The 26,985-nt window shown below is 44.2% G+C and overlaps 1 protein-coding gene, 1 long non-coding RNA gene and 1 other non-coding gene across 9 annotated transcripts in view; all 3 read right to left on the reverse strand.

The window, feature by feature from the left end:
• SEC14L1 (SEC14 like lipid binding 1) overlaps window positions 1-9,193 on the reverse strand; it is a 78,006-nt gene extending 68,813 nt beyond the window's left edge. For all 6 annotated transcript variants that reach the window (XM_075846322.1, XM_075846323.1, XM_075846320.1 and 3 more), the window contains exon 1: window positions 9,101-9,193. The gene's annotated coding sequence lies outside the window, so the exon portion shown is untranslated. The remainder of the gene's footprint in view (window positions 1-9,100) is intronic.
• Window positions 9,194-17,369: 8,176 nt separating this feature from the next.
• Window positions 17,370-24,681, reverse strand: LOC142665420 (uncharacterized). 2 transcript variants are annotated; one of them, XR_012851499.1, is made up of 5 exons: window positions 24,592-24,681; window positions 23,104-23,148; window positions 21,388-21,432; window positions 18,699-19,270; window positions 17,370-18,219 (listed from the first exon to the last, which is right to left on the reverse strand). It is a non-coding gene; the product is annotated as an uncharacterized LOC142665420 (long non-coding RNA). The 2 variants fall into 2 exon arrangements; XR_012851498.1 differs by having other exon boundaries at window positions 17,370-19,270.
• LOC142666866 (small Cajal body-specific RNA 16) lies at window positions 24,413-24,555 on the reverse strand. Its single transcript, XR_012851756.1, has one exon.
• Window positions 24,682-26,985: the final 2,304 nt, after the last annotated feature.

The raw sequence follows: 26,985 nt of genomic DNA on the forward strand, positions 1-26,985 counted from the left end.
TAATGTATAGAAGTGCCCCGCATATAATGTATAGAAGTGCCCCGCATATAATGTATAGAAGTGCCCCGCATATAATGTATAGAAGTGCCCCGCATATAATGTATAGAAGTGCCCCGCATATAATGTATAGAAGTGCCCCGCATATAATGTATAGAAGTGCCCCGCATATAACGTATAGAAGTGCCCCGCATATAACGTATAGAAGTGCCCCGCATATAACGTATAGAAGTGCCCCGCATATAACGTATAGAAGTGCCCCGCATATAACGTATAGAAGTGCCCCGCATATAACGTATAGAAGTGCCCCGCATATAACGTATAGAAGTGCCCCGCATATAACGTATAGAAGTGCCCCGCATATAACGTATAGAAGTGTCCCGCATATAATGTATAGAAGTGTCCCGCATATAATGTATAGAAGTGTCCCGCATATAATGTATAGAAGTGTCCCGCATATAATGTACAGAAGTGTCCCGCATATAATGTACAGAAGTGCCCCGCATATAATGTACAGAAGTGCCCCGCATATAATGTACAGAAGTGCCCCGCATATAATGTACAGAAGTGCCCCGCATATAATGTATAGAAGTGCCCCGCATATAATGTACAGAAGTGCCCCGCATATAATGTATAGAAGTGCCCCGCATATAATGTATAGAAGTGCCCCGCATATAATGCATAGAAGTGCCCCGCATATAATGCATAGAAGTGTCCCGCATATAATGCATAGAAGTGTCCCGCATATAATGCATAGAAGTGTCCCGCATATAACGCATAGAAGTGTCCCGCATATAACGCATAGAAGTGCCCCGCATATAACGCATAGAAGTGCCCCGCATATAACGCATAGAAGTGTCCCGCATATAACGTATAGAAGTGTCCCGCATATAACGTATAGAAGTGTCCCGCATATAACGTATAGAAGTGTCCCGCATATAACGTATAGAAGTGTCCCGCATATAACGTATAGAAGTGTCCCGCATATAACGTATAGAAGTGTCCCGCATATAACGTATAGAAGTGTCCCGCATATAACGTATAGAAGTGTCCCGCATATAACGTATAGAAGTGTCCCGCATATAACGTATAGAAGTGTCCCGCATATAACGTATAGAAGTGTCCCGCATATAACGTATAGAAGTGTCCCGCATATAACGTATAGAAGTGTCCCGCATATAACGTATAGAAGTGTCCCGCATATAACGTATAGAAGTGTCCCGCATATAACGTATAGAAGTGTCCCGCATATAACGTATAGAAGTGTCCCGCATATAACGTATAGAAGTGTCCCGCATATAACGTATAGAAGTGTCCCGCATATAATGTATAGAAGTGTCCCGCATATAATGTATAGAAGTGTTCCGCATATAATGTATAGAAGTGCCCCGCATATAATGTATAGAAGTGCCCCGCATATAATGTATAGAAGTGTCCCGCATATAATGTATAGAAGTGTCCCGCATATAATGTATATAAGTGTCCCGCATATAATGTATAGAAGTGTCCCGCATATAATGTATAGAAGTGTCCCGCATATAATGTATAGAAGTGTCCCGCATATAATGTATAGAAGTGTCCTGCATATAATGTATATAAGTGTCCTGCATATAATGTATATAAGTGTCCTGCATATAATGTATATAAGTGTCCTGCATATAATGTATATAAGTGCCCCGCATATAATGTATAGAAGTGTTCCGCATATAATGTATATAAGTGCCCTGCATATAATATATATAAGTGCCCTGCATATAATGTATATAAGTGTCCTGCATATAATGTATATAAGTGTCCTGCATATAATGTATATAAGTGTCCTGCATATAATGTATATAAGTGTCCTGCATATAATGTATATAAGTGTCCTGCATATAATGTATATAAGTGCCCTGCATATAATGTATATAAGTGCCCTGCATATAATGTATATAAGTGCCCTGCATATAATGTATATAAGTGCCCTGCATATAATGTATATAAGTGTCCTGCACTTCTTTTGACGAGGCTGTATTTTTACGCGTCGTCGTTTGACAGCTGTCAAACGACGACGCGTAAATGACAGGTTGTCGGCACAGTACGTCGGCAAACCCATTCAAATGAATGGGCAGATGTTTGCCGACGTGTTGTAGCCCTATTTTCAGACGTAAAATGGTTTTCTTGGAGCCACGGAGGATCTATGTATTTTAGCCATATTACGGCAGTGTGAAAACCAGTGTGAAAACCAGCTACAAGGCAGGAACATACATGCAGTTTTTGGCGCAGTCTTTCTTCCACAAACATTGATACTTTTGTCTATGGGTGGTGCCTGGTATTGCAGTTCAAGCAATAGTGACTTGAGCCATGCTCCGAGGTGTAAGATTCCCATAATAAATCAGGGATATTCTCGCTCTTTCTTGCTTTTCAATTCGCTCTTACATAACATGGGCAAATTTCAAGTGTACGTTAGGGCCTGTTCACATCAGCGTTGTTTTTCCATTTATGGGTTCCGTTGCAGCTTTCCGTCGGAGGAACCCATGGACGGAAAGGCAAAACGGAAACCATAGATTCCGCTTGCATTACCATTGATTTCAATGGTAATATTTCAGTTTCAAATTGTATCCGTTTGTTTCCCTTCTGTAAGGTTTCCGTTTTTTTTTAGCGAAGACTATAACGCTGTTCCTGCTAAAAAAAAACAAAAACATGGAATCTTACGAAACAAACTATTTGCAACGGAAGCATTACCATTAAATTCAATGATAATGCAAACTGAAGCTATGGTTTCCATTTGCCTTTCTGTTCATGGTTTCCTCCGACGGAAAGCTGCAATGGAACCCATAAACGCAAAAGCAACGCTGATGTGAACACAGTCCTACTGACTTTTCCAATACCCCAAAGGAAAAGATCTAAATACCCGGTGGCAACAAAGAACACAAACCATTCTGTGTCAACATGTACAGTAGATGTAAGTTAGACAACCCCCAGGAGACAGGGTATGAATTTGCCCAGAAATTGCTGGTGTCCAACTTTTGGGTAATTTTCTATTGAGGTCTATGCAGCTTCTTGTTCATTGGCTACTTTAAAAAAAAAACAAAAAAAAAAAACTTGCCTGTAAAGTTTACAATGTTTAGTCTAAAATAATTTTTCTACTTCATTGCTTACAAGTAGACCCCAAGATTTCTGATAACTGGAGAATGAATATACCACAGACAAGAAAGCATCTATACAATACTTCATAGACCATGATGCAAACCCTTAAAGGGGAACGATCCGCAAGATGAACGAGCAAACGCTCAATCATCTGCTGGTCGTAACGCTTTAAAAAGTGAAATATTATTGTTGTCGGCAGCACATGTCCCTGTGTAAACAGAGGGACGCGCTAGATCCCAAAGCCTAGAGCATTTTGCCAGTCGTTGTACTACAGTATTCTACCTTACCACGAAGAGATAACCTTTAGCATTGTAGCTGAATATACCGGGTTATACATCAACCTATACAATAGCACAGTGGCCGTCTACAACACACAAACCATGGGTAATAGCAGTTGTATAACGTCTAGCTATTCTAACATTTCCCAAAGGAAGACTTTCTTCTATAAGCTGATCCGGTGCCAAGCAGTAACATCTGAAGACACGCATCAACGGACCTCAAAGGAAAGGACGTACGGGAAGGCACCACTAGATTTTTTTTTTTTGTATGGTACATTGGTTCCCCCGACTCCTGGAACCTGTCCAGTCCGGTCATAAATGATTAGGCTTTAATTAGTTAGAACACCATGAAAAAAAACAAAAAACCAAGAGTTGTACTCCGCATATGTACGGTACTAAGACGCACTGCAGCGGCAAACTTCAGCTCTGTTCACATCTGCATTGGATGCTCCATTTCGGATCCTCGGTCGCAGATTCCTTCGTTTTTTCATGGGATTAATAACGCTGCATGCAGCCCTATTTTACCATCAAGCAACGGAATCCTTTGCAGAACCTGACGGACCGCACTATAGGTAAACAGAGTCTATCAGGCGCCGCTGGTGTCCGTCGTGCGACGGAACCGACACAGCATCGTGGCTTTCGCCACCATAAAACAGAAGATGCCACACAGATGTGAACATGGCCTTATTTATAAATCCAGGGACTTTTTATTTATTTTTAAATGGGACTGAAGTTTCTTAAAGGTGCTCAGTTTAAAAACGGTTTCATATTCTGGAACCCCTCAGATACCCGGGGTCTTGCTGATTGAAGGCTTTACAAATTACTTATTTGGGAGGATGAGCCACAATTACTTTTCTACAGAGATCGCACAACATTTCCATACACTCTATGTGGATGTAATTATACAATTCTCCTACAGCTGACAGCAACTCCCCGCGTCGAAAACCGCTGATCGCCAGGGGTTTTAGAAGCGGACCCAACTTCAAAAAGAGGGCAACTCAATGACTGGTGTATGGATTAATCTAGCCTTTGTATACTTATCAGATGTCCTAGCTATAAAATAAGACAAATCCGATACATATTCTACTGTTTGATATGTGAGAAACTCAGGTATATGTTAAAAGGGGTATTCCGGTTACAGCAAGATACACCCTATCTATAGGGTAAGGGGTAACTTGGTGATCGATGGGTGTTAGACAGCTCGGACCCCCACCGTTTACGAGAACGGGGGTCCCAAACCCCTCGTTTGAACAGAGGGAGAGGGAGGGAGAACAGATGAGTTTCTGAGTTGCCGATTTTGAAGTCTTTTGTCTCGATGTCTTAATTACGTTGCAGGCGCAGTTGTGTTGTCGGAGTAGACTGACATGAGAACCCCTGAGAAGGAGACTTGCAGCCATTAATGTCTCCAGTACCGCCCGGAGTTCCATGAAGATTGAAGAGTGTCGGCTTTTTTCTTAGTGGCCAAATTCACTGAAATTGTGGTTGTAAAATTGGAAACCTTAGATACTTTTAGTAAGTTGGCTGCATTGGGATATGGTAGTAGTCCGCAGGCCGACCGTTGCCATCATATAGTCCTGCTCGATTAAGGGTATGGTGGATTTTATCGACTCCATCTTGAACATGTGAAGTGCTACTTATTTGTTTAGGCGTTTGAGATTTATTATTATCCCGTAAGCTCCACCTAATTTTTGGACTAAAAACACACGAGAATCGTGCCCTTGCCCTCTCTCTTTTAGTGGAACAGGAGAAATTACTTTTGGGAGTAGTATTTTTTTCTTTTTAGTGCTAATTTAGGAGTAACTGATGGAAGCAGAGTAGTGACCATCTTTGAGTAGGGTAGGCGGAAAAATCTATTTCGAACCCCTGAGAAATTGAATTTAGGGTTGATTGTTATTTTCCACCATTTGTGTGTGAACCTTGAAATCCTGCCCCCACTCTTATGGCGTCATTGTCCATTCCGATTTTGTTTCTGGTTGAACAGAATATTCCAGCCCTTAGCCCCTTTGGAGTAGCGCCATCTGCCCGATTTCCCTTTGCTTCGATAATTTTGTTGTGTGTTCTGAAAGGGCTATCTTTTAAATATTTTTAGGCTCTGGAAGGCTTTTCTTATCAGCTGCTTTCTCTATCATAGTATCCAGCTGTGGCCCAAATAGGTATTCACCCTGGAAAGGAAATCTGCAGAGTTTGGTTTTTGAGAGGGGATTCCCCTTCCATATTTTTAGCCATAAGGCCCTTCTAGTTGGGTTGGATAAAACACCTGCTCTAGAAGCAGCGGAAGAATCAGTCTGAAACCCAGTTGCAATAGAAAGAAGAGGGATGGAGGCAATAATATCCGCTCTAGCTGTGCCCACCCTTAGGTGAGACTCTAGCTGGTTAAGCCATCTATACATAGGCCTGTCCACACAAGTGGCACTGATGTTTAAGAAGCGCAGTGGATGCTTCCCAAGCAAGATGTCCGCTTTGCGATCTAAGGGATCGTGAAGAATCCTCAAAGGGGAGCTAGGGTTTTTTTCACCACCCTGGCCACCTGAACATTAATTTTGGGAACTTCCATCCATTTAAATTGATCCTCATCCAAGGGAAAACGGTCACGAATTTCTGCAGGAAGAAAAAATTGTTTCTCAGGAAATTTCCATTCATCCATGATTAACCCTAGGAGCTTCAGCAAAAACACAAAGACCCTGGTAAGAATCCCTGCTAACCTACATAGAAAGTGCTACCAGGAGTGGCAGAAATCCTCCCTCCTGCATGCCCTAAAAGGGACGGGAAAAACATTGAGTATCGGGAGGGGGCGCTATTTAACCTGTTGCCATTTCCTGTCCCTATTAGAGGCGGAGCCCCAACCTCCCGTGGTGCGGTCATGGAGAAGTTGAGAAAAATCTATTGCATAAAAGCAGAGGTTACATATACAATGCCTCAGTGGTCCCCAAATTAGGGAGAAGCTTTAATTCTGACGTGATCAAGGGATTCCTGAGGACCCTTTACAGTTTATTAATAATGTTGTTGGACATCGCCATCGGATAACGATCCGTGGCTCCGCAAGTTTCCACATTTTACCCTGCAATCCACGAGATTCCCAACATCGGTCGGTGGTGACATGGACCTTCCTGTTGAGAAGGTTGATCATGACACCAGTCTATGCAGGACAACAAGGTGAAATGAACTAGAGGAAACCAGTGTGGAGAAACTCTGAGAACATATCTAAAGAGCTGGCACCACCCAACCTAACAAAAACTAGTTTACCAACATTCAATTCTGGACATATTTCAGGGTGTGAGCCAAGTTTTGAAGTATATGCTCACATTTAAACACAATTCTACAATTGAAATATAGATAAAATCTACAAATTAAAAGTTGAGAAGCCTTGTAAATACAATTGATGTGTAGTGCTGATGAGTTACATTAACAATTTTACAGGCTTCAGAGCTGAAATCTCCAATAATTCCTTGTTCTTGCGATTTTCATTCTGGAAAGTATAATCTTTACGCTAGACGTGTAGTAACCTGAAAAGTAAAGGCATTTTTACACGGGCAGATATACAGGCGGACGAGCGTTTGTACGAACACTTGTTCCCGATCATCGCTCGGCCTAAAAATTGCCGTGATCAATTGACAAACAAAGTCAAAGTCTTGCTTGTTGGCTGATCACATAATATGCGGCCCCAAAAAAATGATGGTTCGTCAGCTGCACATCCCCCCGTGTACACAGGGGGAGGTGTGGCCAACAACATGCAAACAGTATGGGGATGAACGACCGTATTAACGAACGTCCATCCTCATACTCACAATCATTGTTCCATAAACGTAGCAAACGAGCGCCGGGGGGGGGGGGGGGGGGTCCGACAACTTGTTGACAATTTCCAATAGCAACCATCAACGGTGGATACAGCCCTGGACTGGAATACAATCTATAGGTCGGGATCAACACTACGTATTGTATGTGCACACACAAACTCAAAAACGTCTGAAAATACTGAGCTGTTTTCAAGGGAAAACAGCTCCTGATTTTTAGACGTTTTTTAAGCCACTCACGATTTTCGCTGCTTTTTTCACGGCCGGTTTTGGAGCTTTTTTCAATGGAGTCAATGAAAAACGGCTCCAAAAAAGTCCCAAGGAGTGTCCTGCACTTTTCAAAACGGCCGCGTAAAAAAACGCCCCATCGAAACTGAACACCGTTTTTCCCACTGAAATCAATGGGTAGATGTTTGGAGGCGTTCTGCTTACGATTTTTTGGCTGTTTTTCGGGCGTTTACTGCCCGAAAAACGGCCGAAAGTGAACATACCCTAAGGAGTAGCTTCACCCGTGATAAGCCACCGATGAACGTTGGATTGTATATTGAAGAAATGGAAATACAGAATTACCCTAATACAATATTACCATAATGACTCTTTATGAATAAGATCCAATATTGGCACGCTAGACAGAGGCCGGTTTCCCGAAAGACTTATTGATTATAGCAATATACTTGTGAATTATTACATATGCAATTTCCTAATATACGAGCATCTAGCCTGTCAATGGAATGAAGACAACGTTATACGTATAGAATAAACTCGCAGCGCCCCCTCCGATAAACCAGCGCTGATTGAATACTTTCCTATCATTTCTAAGTAATCGTGAAAACCAAGTGATTTGTATTAGTCACAGTGACCTACAAAAGGAAGATATAGCGGCTGCTCAGTGACTACGGAATGGCACATCGTGGCGACAACTACCACCAACAAGCCAATAACTTCCCACATGATCAATCACCCGCTCACTGCATTGGTTTTGGACTGCCCTCCTGGCCCCGGAACACGAGGGCGGCACCACCATAATCCACATACAGCAGATCTCACCTTACCATAAACGGCCCGCAGGGACAGATACTCTACATACACACCGGACATGGAAAATGTGGAATTCAAGACAAAAATGGCGGCACAGGTTGTAAAACAGATTGTTGTTCTGTCCTTTACCTTAGGAAACTGTAAACCACGTATAACGTTTAGGCTTCGTTCACATCTGCGTCACGGCTCCGTTCGTGGGTTTAGTCAGATCTTTCTGTCTGGGGAACCCATGAACGGAAACCAAAGCTTTCGGTTTGCATTACCAGAACGGAAAAAGATCAGTGAACGTGTAGAATTTTTGTTCCATCTCTTGGTTGAACTTGATGGACATTTGTCTTTTTTCAAACCGTACGAACTGTAACATTGATTTCAATGGTAACGCTACCGTTGCGAATGGTTTCCGTTTGTCTCCGTTCCATAAGGTTTTTAGTTTTTTTGGGCAGAATCAATAGCGCAGTCGAAACCTTTACGGAACGGAGACAAAAAAGAAACCGTGAAATCAATGGTAATGCAAAGGGAAGCTATGGTTTCCGTTTGTCTCAGTCAGGGTCCCGTTCTGACGGGAAGCTCTGACGAAACACACGGTGTGTGTAATATATATATATACACACACACACAATATAGTGTAAATAATAAACACACACACTGGAATGTGTGTTATTTACACTATAATATTATATATAAATATAAAATACACACACACCAGACATTTATAAACAGCTTTACATGCCCCGTATACATCTGCACACAGCTCTTACTCTATTATATAACCCCCACACAGGCGCTGCCGTACAATCACGGGCCTCTATTTAACGGCAAAGTTCGTTCCATACATCACCACAACAAGCGCTTGTAATCCAGTCTCACCTTGAAGCTTCTGCGGGTCCGTGTCCACCCCGCCGGGCTCCGGTCCCGCTGTGCTACCGGCCACCAACAACTCAGACCTGCGCCTGCGTCAAGCCGTCAGAGAGTGACGTCAATAATTAGAATTCTGCGCCCCGCCTCCTCACTTCTCCGTTCTCCACATTCCATGGCCAGCAGACGATGGGAGGAGCCATAGGTAGCTCGTGGCCCCACCCAGCGTATGACGTGTAGGGTGAATTTATGGGACTGGGGTTTGAGGTGAAAGGTGTTGCAGGGCCGTATTTATACGTATCTGTATTCCGGATCTGTATTCACTCTGACGTGCCGAAGAAATACAGATTATAGCAAGGTCGGCTCCAGTAGCCAGTAACCTATGCAATAATGTCGCCAATGATGGTTTTTTTATGTTTTCTTTGTAGAAAATTATATAAATATATTTTCCTGTAATTTTTACCAAAGAAAACAACAAAAAAAGAAGCCGCATGTGAACGTTGCCAAAGAGAAGGAAGGCTGTATGCCACAAAGTTAATAATTTAACCCTTTTACTGCTGGAAAATATAGGTTCTGTACTTGTTTGGATAGCCGGATTTTTTTCCCCCTTTTCACATTCATAGCCATAACTTTTTTTATTTTTATGTCAACGTCTCGCGATATGGAGTCTTTTTTATTAGATGAGTTGTAGCTTTTTAGGTGCAATTTTGCCTGACACATAAGAAATGGTTTAAAAGGTTTTCCCATCTCAGACATTTACGGCATGTCCGCAGGATACGCTATGAATTTCTGATAGGGAGGCCGGTCCTAGTCGGGTGGGAACACCCCTATAAGGGAATGGAAGAAGTCAGTAATACTGTAAATTGCCGCTACAAGTGTGTCAGCGTTTGACGGTACAGAGTAGTAAAGTGAACGATGGGACCAGGCGCTGGTGCGAGCGCTGCTTCCCCTTCAAAACAGCTGATCTTCGGGGGTGTCGAGAGTCAGACCCCCACCAATCAGATATTGATGGTTTATCTTGAGGATAGGCCATCAATTACTTCTCACTGGAAAACCCCTTTGGCTTTTCATGTCAGTCTCTAACCTGTCCTGCTTCTTGCTGGTTCTAGTGCTATATATCCCGCTGGGGCTGCTGCATAGCAATAGTCTGAATCACGCTTTTGTGACACGTTTTTTTTTATTTGAGTCAATTAGGATAAGGCTGGGTTCACACGACCTATTTTCAGGCATAAACGAGGCGTTTTACGCCTCGAATTACGCCTGAAAACACGGCTCAAATACGTCGGTTAAACATCTGCCCATTCATTTCAATGGGTTTGCCGATGTTCTGTGCCGACGACCTGTAATTTTACGAGTCGCTGTCAAAAGACGGCGCGCAAAATAACAGCGTCGTCAAAGAAGTGCAGGACACTTCTTGGGACGTAATTTGAGCCGTTTTTCATTGACTTCAATGAAGAACAGCTCCAAATTACGGCCGTAATTGACGCCCCGCAAAACGCGAGTACATGCAGTTACGTCTGAAATGCAGGAGCTGTTATCTCCTGAAAACAGCTCCGTAATTTCAGCCGTAATTGTCGTGATCGTGTGCACATACCCTAAGGGTCTGTTCACACGCTTAACAAAAAACGTCTGAAAATACGGAGCTGATTTCAGAGAAAAAAGCCTCTGATTTTCAGGCGTTTTTGAAGCTGAGAATGAAATTTGGAGCTTCTTTTGAGGCTTCTTTTCAGACGTTTTTTGAGGCGTTTTTCATAGTGTTAAATGGAAAATCAGCTCCAAAAAACGCCTCAAGAAGAACAGAACATCGTAATTCCCATTGAAAGCAATGGGCAGATGTTTGTAGGCGTATAATCCAGCGGCTGTGTGTTTCAGACGTAATTCGAGGAGTAAAACGCCTCCATTACGTCTGAAAATAGGTCGTGTGAACCCAGCCTCACCCTGTGTCACTCATACTGGCACCAGAACTTCCTGTATGATGAAATTGCATGGACTGTTCCACACACACTCCCCATGGGCAGTCGAAACAGGGGCCCGAAACCCCCCCCCCCCGGAAGGCCCTCACATACTATGGGACTTAATTGTATCCACGTCCTTAGGACACGGATTGACGGCACTGGCGGGGCAACGTAACAATCGGCACTGTGGCACTATCTAGATGAGTACTGTAGCACTACTTACATGGGCAACGTAGCACTACCTACACGGGAACTGTGTGTGGCACTACCTACATGTGTACTGTCGCACTACCTATATTGGCACAATGTGTGGCAAAAGCTACATGGGCACTGTGTGTGGCACTATATACGTGGGCAGTGTGTGGCACTATCTACAAGGGACACTTACACTATCTACAGGGGGCAGTGGGAGGCACTATCTACAAGGGGCACTGAGTTTGGCACTATATCCACTGGTTTTTACCGTAGCGGTAGTGGTCGACACATATCCACTAGCCTAGCCCTTTTTTTTTTATTACAGCTTGTAATATTAAGGGTTAGGCTGGTAGATAAATGCCAACCAATACTCATAGGGTAAAAACCAGAGGGTAGCGGGAGCGTAAATAACTTGGTTTGAAAAGTATGCATTTGGAAACCCCCCTTTTTACCTCGGCCGTAAAATCATAAAATAGGACATGTCCTATTTTTTACGGATGCTTTCTATGGCACGGACCCCTTCCTGTAAATATACGGAAATGTGTCCGTTGGCCACAGAAGTGATTGGTTCATTATTTTGCGGTCGCGTGCATGGGGCTTAAGGCCTTATTCACGCAAATGTATTTCTTGTCCGTGTGCTGCCCATACGAGACAATTAGGATATTCACACATCTGTTTTTTTTCCGACTGAGCGTGTGTCTGTGGCATGAAACTTACAGCATACCCTACGCTGGGCTGTTTTTGTGGACCAGACCAGCCCACTCATGTCTATGGGTCCGTAAAAAACCCCAGAAAGCAAACGTACGACATCCGTGTGCTGTGTTTTTCATGGATTCAATGCTAAGCAATGCAGAAAAAAAAAATTGCGGACAAGAAAAACAGATGAAATGCGAATGAAAAACGGTCTGATTTTTGAGGATGCAAATCGGACCTGCTCGTGTGAATAAGGCCTTAAAAATTTAAAAGATCACAGTTAGCCTCACTCTATACTTATAATCAGGGGCGTAACTAGGAAAGACTGGGCCCCCTAGCAGACTTTTGACTGGGGCCCCCACCCTTGTAGATAGTGCCTTTTTTACAGCCCCCCCCTTGTAGATAGTGCCTTTTTTACAGCCCCCCCTGTAGATAACGCCATACAGCTCCCTCTGTAGATAACGCCATCCAGCCCCCCCTGTAGGTAACGCTATACAGCCCCAATCCCCCAAAAAAATCCGACCTACAGTGTGTCCTACAGAAGACATGTATCCCCTATCCACAGGATAGGGGATACATGTGTAATCGCTGGCAGCGATAGAGAGAACGGGGGACCGAAAGTCCCCCGAAGTTCTCCATGACTAACCTCTGACTTCCGGCGTCTGCGCAGCTCAATAAAAATGAAAGGAGCGCTGGTCACGCATGCGCACAAGCGCGACCCGCGCTCCATTCATTTCTACGGAGCTGCCAACACAGACCCCGGAAGTCCGAGGTTTGTGATGGAGAACTTCAGGGGACTTTCGGTCCCCCGTTCTCCCTATCAATGCCAGCGATCACACATGTATCCCCTATCCTGTGGAGATCCTGTGGATAGGGGATACATGTCCTGTGGAGAGGGGGATACATGTCCTGTGGAGAGGGGGATACATGTCCTGTGGAGAGGGGATACATGTCCTGTGGATAGGGGATACATGTCTTTTGTTTAATGGCAGAGCAGGGAGATACCTCCCTGCTCTGCCGTAGTGTTTAGTGGCGTCGCGCTGTAGCAGCCGTAGCGGCTGCTAGCGGAGCTTCCGGCCCTGGTGGGGGCCCGTGCCGGCGGGCGACACGGGCCCCCTCATGCCCCGTTGCAGCCGCTACGGCTGCTACAGCGGTAGTTACGCCACTGCTTATAATCCATTATATTATTTGAAGAACAGAGGGAAGGAAAATCACACTGCTCATATGATGCTGTGCTTATGGGATTGATAGCAAAGCACAGAGGAAGAGAAAGCAAGATGGCGTCTGATCAGATGCAGACAGAGGCCAGACTGAAGAGAAGCAAGTACAAAATAGAGTCAGGGGTGGAGTAACGGAAAGTTGTGTTTCAGCTGGAGTTCTTTAGGGTAGGAACACACACGGCGTAAACACTGCGGATATTCCGCAACGGATTAATTGCAGAAAATCCGCAGCGTATTACAGTAGCAGCAGTGGGGGTGAGATTTCAACAAATCTCGTCCCCACACTGCAGAAAAATGCCGCCGAAGTAACGCACATAAATTGACCTACGGTGCGGTTTCTTTAACCGCAGCGTGTCGATTAATGCTGCGTATTCGCAGCTCTTCTGTTGCGGGTTTTCCCATTGAATTTAATGGGGTGCTTAAACCCGCAACAGAGTGGTGTGTGTTGCGATATTTGTGACGGAATCACAGCGATTTTGCCGCAAAAATCGCAAGTAAGAAAAAAATAAAATAAAGTTATGCTTACCCAGAGTTCCCTGTTTCTTCTCCAGTCCGGCCTTGATGGATGACGTAGCAGACCATGTGACCGCTGCAGCCAATTACAGGCTGCAGCGGTCACATGGCCTGCAACGTCATCCAGGGAGGCTGAAGCGGACGTCTGAGGACGGAGGGGGTACGTATGTGCAATAATTTACGCAGCAGAATTTTGGACGGCATTCCCTGCGGTGTTCAGGGCAGATACGCTGCGCAGCTTGACGCAGTGTATCCGCCGTGTGCGTTCCTACCCTTAATGGGGCAAAAAAGCTCTTTAATGGTAGTTGCTGGCTCTGTCGAATTTACATTCCTATTGCTTTGGCATAAACAATTGCGCTAGAGTGCCTGGCGGGTGTAGCCTGAATCGGAATTGAATTGATGTAAGCAGTGATAGTACATTGAGTTTGCAGGAATTTACATAAAACATGAAGGAATAGGAAAAAGCTGAATTCACAAAGCCTATGCGCATTCTAAAACCTAGGCTATATCTCATCACGGCAAAATGGTTTTTTTTATCGCTGCTTTTAATGCGTGAAAGGAAATAGGATTCTCTATGGAATCCTATTCCTGGCAATGCTGCAGTTCTCATCCTTTTTCCTGTGAGCACCATATGCTGCCAACTGCAAAACCACATGGATTTCACCAATGTGGTAACTGTATAAGGATATGTTTACACGGCCTATTTTCAGCCGTTTTTCGGGCTGTAAACGCGTAAAAAAACAGCCGCTAAAAAGAAGTGCAGGACACTTCTTGGGACGTTTTTCAGACTATTGAAAAAAGCTCCAAAAACAGCCCGTAAAAAACACAGCAAAAAACGCGAGTAGCACAAAAAACGTCTGAAAATCAGGAGCCGTTTTCTCTTGAAAACCGCTCCGTATTTTGAGACGTTTTTGACTCTGCGTGTGAACATACCCTAACTCTCCACGATGTAGTGCATGGACATAGCCGGAATGAGTATTCAGCTATCTAAGGGCCTGTTCACATCAGTGTCGGCCTTCCGTGCATGGTCGACTACGCTATTGTTTCCGCTAAAAAAAGCAGAAACCTTATGGAACGGAAACAGACGGAAATCAATTGCAAACGGAAGCTATGGTTTAGCTTTCCGTTCATGGGGTCCTCCGACGGAAATGTCTAACGGAACCCATGAACGGAAGCCCGATGCTGATGTGAACACAGCCTAAGGGATGCACACGACTGTAAGAAAAAACCTCCGTAATTGCGGGGAAATATGGAGCATGTCTTACTTTTTGTTTTTTTGCGGGCCGTGCTCCCAAACTTTGTATGGGCGCACAGCACGAAAACGCGGCCTGCGGGTTTCGGCGGCCGGTCGTGCTCGCAATTGCAGGCCGTGATTACGGGCACGGGCGTGTGAGGCCTAAGGCCCCACGCACACGACCGTATTTTCGTCCATCCCGAAATACTATCCATAAATACGGACCCCTTGGCATCCGTATATGCGTAGCAACGCTTCCGTAAATACAGACGGTATAGCCGTCCGTATTTACGTAAGCTCCCATAGATTTCAATGGGAGAGTCCTTGCCGTAATTACGGACAAGAATAGGACAGGTTCTATAATTTTTTCAGCACGGACACCCATCAGTAAAACTACTGAAAGGTGTCCGTGGCCAGTAGAAATGAATGGGTCCAATTACTGATGAAAAATAGTCGTGTGCAAAGGAGCCTAAGGGTGCATTCACATTTATCAGTTGAATCAGTTTTTTCCGTCTCTCAAGTGATTACAACTTGATCGTTTTTACGGTCATTTTGCATCCGTTCCGTGACTCCATTTTAAAAACGGATGAATTTCATGTGTAGATATTGCCACCCAGTGGAGACGCTCCTGACGTCAATGTACATATATAGACAGTTGGCAACGCTCTGGCAGGAGATATCGCTCCTAGAGGGAGCTACAGTGGCACTAAATTCCACTCCTGCACGGCAGCACCCGGCGTTGAACTTGTGAACAATACATTATATAATCTCTCCAAAGGAGACGGCACAGCAAACCGCTAGTTGCCACACTTACATTAACATTGGTCAGTATTTTTAAGCTAAAGCAGAAGTGGGTCCATAAGAGTGAAGAGTTGCACATCTTTCCCTCGTAGTTCTTGTGCGTGGATTTCACTTCTGGTTTTTACTTCAAATACAAAATAGTGACTACTGCCACGTGACCGAGATCTAAGGGTATGTGCACACACACACTAATTACGTCCGTAATTGACGGACGTATTTTGGCCGGAAGACCCGGACCGAACACAGTGGGGGGGGGGGCAGTAGTATACAGCATGCAGTTTAACCACAAATTCCTGCATTTATTTCTTGCGTGGGCCCATGCTCGTACAGCTGAAGAATATGGTTTCAAAGTGCTTCACCTGTAAGCCACATAAAAAAAATCTCCTGTCCTAAACCTGCAACAATTCACAGTAAAATAGTCTAGAGAGTGGTTCATAAATCCTGCACGGAGAGCGTTGCATTGAGACAGTACTCACTTATTCTGTACTTAGAGACTCTGTCACCACATTATAAGTGGCCTATCTCCTATATAAAGAGATGGGTGCTATAATGTAGGCGACAGTGTTTTTTTATTTTAAAAAAACAAAAAAAAAAAACGTTTTCACCACTTTTAGTGATTTTAGATTTATGCTAATGAGTTGCTTAATGCCCAAGTGGGCATATTTTTACTTTAGACCAAGGGGGCGCTGTACAGAGGAGTGTATGACGCTGACCATTTTTTTTCTCCCATCTCTGTATGTGTCGATTAACGACACATACAGAGATGGAATACGGCACATACATCCCCATAGAGAATGCGAACGGGAGCCGTTCCATTCACAATGGTGTACGCCGTCTGTGTGGGAACGGCGCATGCTCCGCTCCCACAGTCCAAATGGAAGGTCTTCGGCCGAGCACCATTTTCTTGTGGACCAGAAGCCGCGGCCGGACAGTAAGATGACTACTTCCGGTCGCGGCTTCCGGACATGTGTTCTGAAGCAAGCACGAAGAGCGGAGGGACCAGCGGCGGCAGGAGCAGGTAAGTTATGTTTGTGTTTTAGTGTGTGATTACCACTGTATGTAAGCCTACTACACGGTGTGTTCGCTCAAAAAAAATGGTGGCACATAGTGTAGGAGGTTTGAACATTCAATCCCTTCCTTTCTCCTGGCACTAGCCAGGATAAGGGGGGGGGGGGGGATTCCATGAGATCACTAGAGTGTGTGTGTTTACACCAAATTTGCAGCATAAAGCAATGTGGTTGCTTTACCACATGCCAATGCAGCAATTTTGGGAATTGCTCCCTCTAGTGACCAGCACTGGGAATTATAAATTAGAATCTATTTTATATTTCCTGACTTGTGAAAAAATTAGAACAATGTCTAATCATGTATATAAAATAACGGTTTAACTAAAAAAACAAACAAAAAAAACCACATTTTATAGCGACACATTCCCTTTAACAATACAGAACTGTTTAGACAGTGAATAGACATTCCACGGGATGTCTATTCACAATCTCTGCACTTCGTTACTCTGTGGTAGTTACAGCAGAGGAAGCGTAATCTCACGAGATTACGCGGTAAATGACAGGTTACGAGATCACGCTTTCTCTGCTGTAACTACCATAGAAACAGTAAAACTCTCATGAGTTGCAAAATGACTAGAAAATATAGTAAAGACATTGACAAGGTTAGAAATAATGAGTTTTATTTGAAATAATAATTTTCTCCTTCAAACTTTGCTTTGGTCTTGGAATGCTCCATTTGCAGCAATTACAGCATTGCAGACCTTTGGCATTCTAGCTGTTAATTTGCTGAGGTAATCGGGAGAAATTTCACCCCATGCTTCCAGAAGCCCCTCCCACAAGTTGGATTGGCTTGATGGGCACTTCTTGCGTACCATACGGTCAAGCTGCTCCCACAACAGCTCTATGGGGTTGAGATCTGGTGACTGCGCTGGCCACTCGATTACAGATAGACTACCAGCTGCCTGCTTCTTCCCTAAATAGTTCTTGCATCATTTGGAGGTGTGCTTTGGGTCATTGTCCTGTTGTAGGATGAAATTGGCTCCAATCAAGCGCTGTCCACAGGGTATGGCATGGCGTTGCAAAATGGAGTGATAGCCTTCCTTATTCAAAATCACTTTTACCTTGTACAAATCTCCCACTTGACCAGCACCAAAGCAACCCCAGACCATCACATTATCTCCACCATGCTTGACAGATGGAGTCAGGCGCTCTTCCAGCATATTTTCAGTTGTTCTGCGTCTCACGAATGTTCTTCTGTGTGGTCCAAACACCTCAAACTTCGATTCGTCTGTCCATAACACTTTATTCCAATCTTCCTCTGTCCAATGTCTGTGTGCTTTTGCCCATATTAATCTTTTCCTTTTATTAGCCAGTCTCAGATATGGCTTTTTCTTTGCCACTCTGCCCTGAAGGCCAGCATCCCGGAGTCGCCTCTTCACTGTAGATGTTGACACTGGCATTTAGGTTTCTAATACATAGGCCCCTCAAAGCCACTTCAGAACTGAACTGGTACCTAAAAAAAAAAAAAGGCTTTTGAAATTCTTAATATGAGAAATTGCGGTTTGTGTTCTAAGCCTTGAAACGTCCAAGAATAAAAGAATGTTCAAAAACCGATGCCAATCTAAAGTAAACAAATGGGAAATGTGAACTAGTAACTATTTTGGGTGGTATAACCGTCTGTTTTACAAGCAGATGCATTTCAATTCTGAAAAATGCTATTTTTTATAAATTATCTAAATTTTGCAATTTTTCACCAACAAACACTGAATATATCGTCCAAATTTTACCACTAACATAAAGCCCAATGTCTCACGAGAAAATAATCTCAGAATCGCTTGGATAGATTTAAGCATTCCGACGTTATTACCACAAAGTGAAATATGTCAGACTTGAAAAATGGGCTCTGAGCCTTAAGGCCCAAACTAGGCTGCTTCCTTAAGGGGTTAATCTTTTCCTTTTATTAGCCAGTCTCCGATATGGCTTTTTCTTTACCACTGTGCCCTGAAGACCAGCATCCCGGAGTCGCCTCTTCACTGTAGACGTTGACACTGGCGTTTGGTGGGTACTATTTAATGAAGCTGCCAGTTGAGGACCTGTGAGGCGTCTATTTCTCAAACTAGAGACTCTAATGTACTTGTCTTGTTGCTCAGTTGTGCAGCGGGGCCTCCCACTTCTCTTTCTACTCTGGATAGAGCCTGTTTGTGCTGCCCTCTGAAGGGAGTAGTACACACCGTTGTAGGAAATCTTCAGTTTCTTGGCAATGTCTCTCATGGAACAGCCTTCTTTTTGAAGAACAAGAATAGACTGTCGAGTTTCACATGAAAGCTCTGTTTTTCTCGCCATTTGAGAGTTTAATCGAACCCACAAATGTAATGCTCCAGATTCTCAACTAGCTCAAAGGAAGGTCAGTTTTATAGCTCCTCTAAACAGCAAAACTGTTTACAGCGGTGCTAACATAATTGCACAAGGGTTTTCAAGTGTTTTCTAATCATCCATTAGCCTTCTAACACACAACCGGCATTACAGTCTGAAGGGAAGGTGATTCCATGTGCAGATCTCACATCCTACAAAGAGAAAACAGGAATATAAGAACCAAGGTAACAGACAACAGCGCGCCCATAAAATAGGACTACCACCAGGTAAAAGTGACAAACGGCGAGGTCAGATTTACCTTAACCCCTTCGGGACTGACTGATTTTTCAAGAGCAATAACTTTTTTATTTTTTGATCAACAGAGCGGTGCGAGGGCTTATTTTTTGCGGGAGGAGTTGTAGTTTATTGGTAGCATTTAAATTAGCATATAATGTACCGGAAAAGTGAAAAAATTATTTGCGGGCTAAAAATGGGACAAACTGATTCCTCAATTATTTTTTGGGTTTAGTTTTTACAGCTTTAAAGGGGCGGTAAAAAACGACAGCTTAGCTTTATTCTGTGGCTCAATAAGATTACGGTGATACCAAATTTATATAGGTTTTTATATTTTACTACTTTGAAAAAAAAAAAAAAACCGCTACACAAGTAGTTGTCGCCGCATTCTGAGAGCCACCATTTTTTTATTTTCTCATCGATTGAGCAGTTTGATGCCATATTTTTTATGGGACGAGCTGTAGTTTTTCTGGGTACCATTTTTGGGTACATACAATTTGAAACAATTTTTTCTTTTTTTACCCAAAAAAAAACTGCGATTTTGTCATTCTACATTTTTTTTATGGCTGTCACTGAGCGAGTTAAACACTATATTCTAATAGTTCGACTGCAAATTCTGTTTTTTACCTTGCTTTAAAAGGAAAAAAACAAAATGGGAAGAGAGGGGGGGGGGGTTTCAAACTGCATTTTTCTTCTGCGAAAAACTAAATTTCACTTATTTTATTTTTACACAGTTTATTAGCCCCTCTAGGGGACTTGAACCAGTGATCTTTGGTACAAGACACTGCGATACTAGTGTATTGCAGTATATTGCCACAGGCCGGTTTGAGCTCACTAGGGTTGCTAAAAAATTAAGTACAATTATTTAAAGATTAAAACTCAGATCACCCTCTTTTCCTAGATCACAAAAAAATAAAACAAACACATTCGGTATCCCCACATCCAAAGCTGCACAAACTGTAAAAATATTTTTCCAATACAGTAAATGGCGCAATAGGGGAAAAAGGCAAAATGGCTGAATTGCAGTTTTTTTTTGCCACTTCAACACCCAAAAAAAAAATAATGAATAAAGAGTGACCGTAATGCCAGACACTAAAACATAACAAAAAGCTATTTGGTATCACCGTGATGGTACAGACCGGCAGATTAAAGGCAACGTGTCATCTTCACTGTACAGTGAACACCGTAAAAACGAAACCCATGAGAAAATGGTAGAACTGCTACCCCCCCCCCCCAAATCTTTTTTTTTTTCCTGCTTGTACATCACATAATATTAAATGTTAACATTTGAAAGTACAATTTGTCCCGTAAAAATTAGGCCCTCGTGAGTCAACGAAAAAAATAGAAGTTACGTTATGAAGAGGAGATCACTGCTAAGGTGTCTTTTTGGGTGAACATGTCAATGAAAAGATTTTAGATGTATTAATAAAAAATGGAAAAACTTTACCTGTCCTGTAAAGCATGGAGGCAAAACAGCGACTTTAGGCTTTGTTCACATCTGCTTCCGGGCTCCGTTCAGGCAATCAGTCTGCGCTTTTCGTCAGGGGAACCCATGAACTGAACCCTGACACCATAGGTTTCCATTTGCATCAGCATTGATATCAATGGTGACGGATTCAGTGCCAATGGTTTCTGCTTTCTCCGTTGTGCAAGGGATCAGTCTGACGGAATGAATAGCGCAGTCAACTGCGGCATGGATTCGGACAAAACGATGGAACCCTTCAACAACTGAAATGGAAACCATTTGCACCGGATCCATCGTTCCAACGGAAAGCCTGAACGGAGCCCTGACGCAGATGTGAACGAAGCCTACAATGTCTTCACTCGAGAACTCGACCACTTCAATCTGCACAGATAGAGGAATTCTGTAGGCCAACACTACAGAGACATCCAAGACTGATCAAGGGATCACTGCGCCATGTCAACCTTTTTATGTAGCATTCCAACTTGAGGGAAGTCTACAGTGATAAGATTCCCTTTGTCTGATGGAATGCATGAGATTACACCAGTACTTGCACTTGCCATCATGACTTACCATGGGCAGACCTGCAGTATGAATCTAGTAGTCCAATGTAGTCATCTGTAATATATAAGGAGGTTAGCATAATGGACCTAAGGGATACAATACAACACCCCAGCTGGAGAAGATATTTAAAGAGGCTCTGTCACCAGATTATCAAATCCCTATCTCCTATTGGATGTGATCAGCGCTGCAATGTAGATAACAGCAGTGTTTTCTTGTTTTTTTTTTTTAAAACGATAATTTTTGCCCAAGCTATGAGCAATTTTATATTTATGCAAATGAGCTTTTTGCAATGGACAACTGGGCGTTTTCTCCTTTTACTAACTGGGCGTTGTAAATAGAAGTGTATGACGCTGACAAATCAGCGTCATGCACTTTTCATCGTTCCCACACAGCTTTTCACTGCAGACACAGCGTGACGTCACCCACAGGTCCTTCAACCTTGGCGTCAGAGGGTACAGTGCAGGGTACGTGCAGGTAAGCATAGCAAACTCCCTAGAGACGAGCATATTAACCTTTTGGACGCCTGGAGCCGATGTATCTTCTTTGTCCGATGACAAGGTTGAAGGACCTGTGGGTGACGTCACGCTGTCTGCTGTGAAAGAAGCTGGATGGGAATGATGAGAAGTGAATGATGCTGATTTGTCAGCGTCATACACTTCTATTCACAATGCCCAGTTGGTAAAACGAAAAAACACGCCCAGTTGTCCATTGAAAAGCTCATTTGCATAAATATAAAATTGCTCATAACTTGGGTAAAAATGATCGTTTAAAACAAAACACTGCTGTTATCCACATTGCAGCGCTGATCACATTCAATAGGAGATAGGGCTTTGATAATCTGGTGACAGAGCCTCTTTAAAGCAGCCACATGGACATAGGAAACCTCAGTCAGAAGACTATTGTCAATGGAGGACGCGCTGTTCTCCACCTCTCGCTTTATATCATACTACTACTACTTATGAAGAGGAGATCACTGCTAAGGTGTCTTCTCAATTTGTGACGTCTGCAATTCATTTTCTTTTTAATATAGGTGGCGATAGGGAAAAACAAACTTACATTTTTGGTGAAAATGTAAATGAAAAGATTTTAGATGCATTAATAAAAATGGAAAAAACTGTACCTTTCCTGTAAAGCATGGAGGCAAAACAGCAACTTTAGGCTTTGTTCACATCTGCTTCCCGGCTCCGTTCAGGCAATCCGTCTGCGCTTTTCGTCAGGGGAACCCATGAACTGAACCCTGACTGAAACACAGAAACCATAGGTTTCCATTTGCATCAGCATTGATATCAATGGTGACGGATTCAGTGCCAATGGTTTCTGTTTGTCTCCGTTGTGCAAGGGATCAGTCTGACGGAATGAATAGCGCAGTCGACTCCGGCATGGAATCGGTCAAAACGACGGAACTCATACACAACGGGGACAGACGGAAACCATTTGCACCGGATCCATCGTTACGACGAAAAGCCTGAACGGAGCCCTGACTCAGATGTGAACGAAGCAGACAATGTCTTCACTCGAGAATTCGACCACTTCAATCTACACAGATAGAGGAATTCTGTAGGCCAACACTACAGAGACATCCAAGACTGATCAAGGGATCACTGCGCCATGTCAACCTTTTTATGTAGCATTCCAACTTGAGGGAAGTCTACAGTGATCAGATTCCCTTTGTCTGATGGAATGCATGAGATTACACCAGTACTTGCACTTGCCATCATGACTTACCATGGGCAGACCTGCAGTATGAATCTAGTAGTCCAATGTAGTCATCTGTAATATATAAGGAGGTTAGCATAATGGACCTAAGGGATACAATACAACAGCCCAGCTGGAGAAGATATTTAAGCAGAATTTCTATAGAATAGCAGTTTGAATAGAGATGGCATTCAGTATGTTTGCCCTCTGTTAGGGCTCATTCACACGAGCACGATTCTCATCCATATGCTGTGCGCTGAAACGAGTGTCTGTTGCATGAAACTCACTGCACGTCCTATATCGGTGTAATTCACACACCTAACTGCCCATTGAAGTCAATGGGCGAGCAAAAAGCAGACAGATGTGCATCCGTGATTTACGCATAAATCAAATTGAAGAAAAAAAATAAAACGTGCTTGCGAGTGTGAATGTAGCCTAAAGGTCAGTTTTGACTGATGCAACGAGCGCCGATGAATAAGACAGCTCGTTGATCGGCGCTCAATTCACAAGGAGCTCGGATGGTGACGAGAGCTCGTCCCCGTACATTTCTATCATGTCGGGAGCGCGTCTCCGTTTATACATGCTGCCGACAACCAGAATATTTTGAGAATTTATAAACGATACGATCAGCAGATGAACGAGCGTTTACTCCTCTGCTGATTGCCGCCCTGTTTACGCAGGGCAATTATCGGGAAGGCGCCCTTTGTGAACACTTATCTGCCCGATAATTGCCCAGTGTAAAGAGGCCCTAACACTATAGATTTGTCAGCCCTGGAACTTTACACAAGGAAGACTTCCCTTATGAAATCTACTGCGTACCACCAGGGAGCTGGGAAGGAGGCAACCCCTGCCCAAAAATACCATGCCCTCTGCCAGAGTGAGGACTAGAGCTTTTCAGTCAGGGGGGACGTTTGAACATGGTGCAGAGCATGTAACAGCAGACTACATACAGCACTGGTCACACGGCAGGGACATGCGTTTCTAGCGGACTTTACATGAGGTTATTATGTAACAAGTCTCAACCTGGCTCTAGTCATTGAACCAGCGACTGCCACCCTACACATAGTCAAGTAGTTTGTATTCTAAGGGCTCGTACTCCAGCTGTTGTGAATCTAAATCTCCCTTTATTACTCCAACCAGAGGCATGCTGGGAACTGTAGTTTCACGACAGCAGGAGCGCCGGAAGTTGCTGAGCCCGATGCCACAGGATGTGTTGGAGAAGTTAGGCCCTGAAATCAGGACCCCGCCGTATTGTTCAGCGGTCACCTGCAACCCCCGAGAGCCATGCTTAGCGTCACAAGATTGGGCGCCCCCATCCCACCCCCTGCCCCCACACAACACCTGTCCGCAGTATCATACATGAGCATAAGACACTAGGATATGCCCACACCTGTTACTGCCCAGGGATTCACACCTGGATGATTTCTCTAGGTCCGAGCGAGGCCGCCTGGTACCTCAACCAGGAGCCGGAGCCTAGACCACACTATAAACTAGACACCCGCGTCAGCAGTACATCACCTCTCCAACGACACCACGGCACGGCCTGAAAACAAACTAGCGGGGAAGCCGCTCGCCTTTATAAGATGGACTTAGTTCTACGTCATCACGCAGACGCACACAGCAACCAATCATAGCGAAGAAGGTGGCAGCTGCGCATTTGTGGCTGTTTCCGCTAGTCACGTGTGTCTTCATAACGAGGAGACGCTTGAATCACGTGGTTTAGAAAAGGGAGTGGGGGATGGTTTATGAGGCATATATGTGGTACATAGAATGAGGAGTGTAGATTATTAGTCTGTCCATATCATATTTATGTTAATTGTGTATACACCACGTGTGGTCCCTGCATCTGACATACACCAATGTATATGGCTGTAATACGCTAATGCGCATGACTAGAAATCTGTACCTCCCAACCATCCCTGATTAAACAGGACAGTCCCGGAATCCGGGAAGTGTCCCAGGTGGTCAGTGGTATGTCCCGGGATACCTCCCAACTTTCAAGTAACGCAAAGAGGGACAACTGCCACGCATTGCGGCAAATTTTTTACCTTTTTAGCCACGCTTCTAATCCCACCAAATCCCCGCCCATACACACCCGATTCGGCCCACACAGTATAATGGCAAATAGTTTCCTCTTTAGGGTATGTTCACACGGCAGCGCCGATACGGCTGAAATTAAGGAGCTGTTTACTGGAGAAAACAGCTCCGGAATTTCAGACGTAAATTGCTCGTACTCTTGTTTTTCGCGGCGGCAATTACGGACGTAATTGGAGCTGTTTTTCCATTGGGTCAATGGAAAACTGCTCCAATTACGTCTCAATAAGTGACAGGCACTTCTTTGACACAGGCGTCATTTTTACGCGCTGTCTTTTGACAGCGGTGCGTAAAAAAAATGACCGTCGGCACAGAACATCGTAAAACCCATTCAAATGAATGGGCAGATGTGTGCCGACGCTTTGGAGCCGTATTTTCGGACGTAATTCGAGGCTAAAACGCCCGAATTACGTCCGTAAATAGGGTGTGTGAACCCAGCCTTACAGTATAATGCCCCCACAGCTGCCACCATGCAGTATAATGCATCCATAGCTGCCACCATAAAGTATAATGCCCCTATTTATGCACGCATACAGTATAAAGCCAACACAGATGCCCCAATACAGTATAATGCCCACACAGATGCCCCAATACAGTATAAAGCCAACACAGATGCCCCAATACAGTATAATGCCCACACAGAGTCCTCTTGCAGTATAATGCCCACACAAATGCCCCCATGCAGTATAATGCCCAAACAAATTCTCCCATACAGCATAATATCCCCTAGCTGGTCTGATACAGCATAATCCCCACACAGATACCCCCATACAGTATAATGTCCTTATAGCTGCCCCATACAGTATACTGCCCTTATAGCTGCATAGCTTACCCATAAAGTATAATGCCCCCATAGACGCCCTCATACAGTATAATCCCCCGTAGCTGCTTTCAAAGTATAATGCCCAATAGCTGCCCCCATACAGTATAATGCTCCCTTAGCTTCCACCATACAGTATAATGCCCCCATAGCTGCCACTATACAGCATAATGACCCCTTAGCTGCCCCCATACAGTATATTGCCCCATACAGTATAATGCCCCCTTAGCTGCCCCTAGTGCCAGTGCCCACATATAAAGTAGCAGTGCCTTTGTAAATAGTGCCACAGTGCCCATGAAGATAGTGTCACCCCCCTGTAGATAGCGCTACCCCCCCCCCCTGTGGCCATTGGGAGTCCCGCTAAGCACTGAGCCCAGGGAAGCCCTTGACGTCACTGTCCGTATATGGACAATGATGTCAGGGACTACTCATGGAGCGGAATCCCCTGCTAGAGCATTGCAGATTCCGCTCCCAGAGGGAACACTTGACGCCACTGTCCATATACGGACAGTGACGCCAGGGGCTCCTCCTGGAGCAGAATCCCCAGCCGCTCCTAGAGGGAGTCCCAATGGCGCTATCTACAGGGGGGGGTAATGCTATCTACAGAGGGTGGTGGCACTATCTTCAAGGGGGTGTGGCACTATCTGCATGGGCACTGTGGCACTATCTACAGGGGACACTATGGAGGCAGCTATAAGGGCATTATACTGTATGGGGCAGCTATGGGGGATTCTGCTGTATGGGGCAGATATGGGGAATTATGCTGTATGGGGGATTTGGTTTTGGCATTATACTGCATGGGGGCATCTGTGTCGGCATTATACTGTATGGGGGAATCTTTGTTGGCTTTATACTGTATAGGTGCTTCTATGGAGGCATTATACTGTATGGTGGCCGCTATGGGGCATTATACTGTGTGGGGGCTGTTATTTGGCATTATAATGTGTGGGAGGCACTATGGAAGCGTGATACTGAGCAGAGCGCTAGTATAGGCTCTG

This window comes from Rhinoderma darwinii, chromosome 13 (assembly GCF_050947455.1).
Source record: "Rhinoderma darwinii isolate aRhiDar2 chromosome 13, aRhiDar2.hap1, whole genome shotgun sequence".
Classification (NCBI taxonomy): Eukaryota; Metazoa; Chordata; class Amphibia; order Anura; family Rhinodermatidae; genus Rhinoderma; species Rhinoderma darwinii.